This window comes from Geospiza fortis, unplaced genomic scaffold, assembly GCF_000277835.1.
Source record: "Geospiza fortis unplaced genomic scaffold, GeoFor_1.0 scaffold66, whole genome shotgun sequence".
Taxonomy (NCBI): Eukaryota; Metazoa; Chordata; class Aves; order Passeriformes; family Thraupidae; genus Geospiza; species Geospiza fortis.
In genome coordinates this window covers 4,190,361-4,191,011 of record NW_005054312.1, presented here as the reverse complement: position 1 = coordinate 4,191,011, position 651 = coordinate 4,190,361, and the positions used below count along the sequence as shown (strand labels likewise).

General features: G+C 44.7%; 1 protein-coding gene across 6 annotated transcripts in view; it reads left to right on the top strand.

Moving 5' to 3' along the window:
- Window positions 1–651, top strand: part of TSPAN18 (tetraspanin 18) — a 120,083-nt gene that overhangs the window by 113,371 nt on the left and 6,061 nt on the right. The gene's annotated exons all lie outside the window — the stretch shown is intronic.

Genomic DNA, 651 nt, shown 5'->3' with positions numbered 1-651 from the left:
GTAGTGTTAGTCTAGATATTACAGAAGAAATTATTGACTGTGAGGGTGGTAAGATGCAGAGAAAGGTTGTCCAGAGAAGTTGTGGATGCCTCATCACTAGAAGTGTTCATGGCCAGGTTGGATGGGGCTTTGAGCATCCTGGTCTAGTGGCAGTGGTTTGACTGTAGCAGAGGGGTTGGAACTAGGTGATCTTTAAGGTTCTGCCCAACCCAGACTATTCTATAGTTCTAATCTATGATTCTTTTGCCAGGCTTCTCTACTTGGCAATTTTTTGCAATACTGGACTATGACAATACAGTTCATCCTATTGATGCAGGGTCAAGTTTCCTTCCAATGTCACCAAGATGTGATGTTTAAGAAATTTCCAGCAAAGCTCCTGATTGTGTTCACCTCAGCATTAGTTAAACCAAATGAGCTCTGGACTGACCATATGTACAAGTCTTCTTCTCCCTCCAGACTAAGCAGTGGTCCTCTTTTCAGCACTTAAGAGCAGATTGAGAAAGAAAGGAAATGATTTTGGAAGCAGCATCTGAACTGTTCCCTGACTGGCAGCTGGAAATGGTTGGCAAAGGCACTCTGGGTGAGAGATCATAGCAGACAGCACCATGCTGCTTCTGCCAGGTCTGATTGCTGGGAATAGCTGGGGAGGAG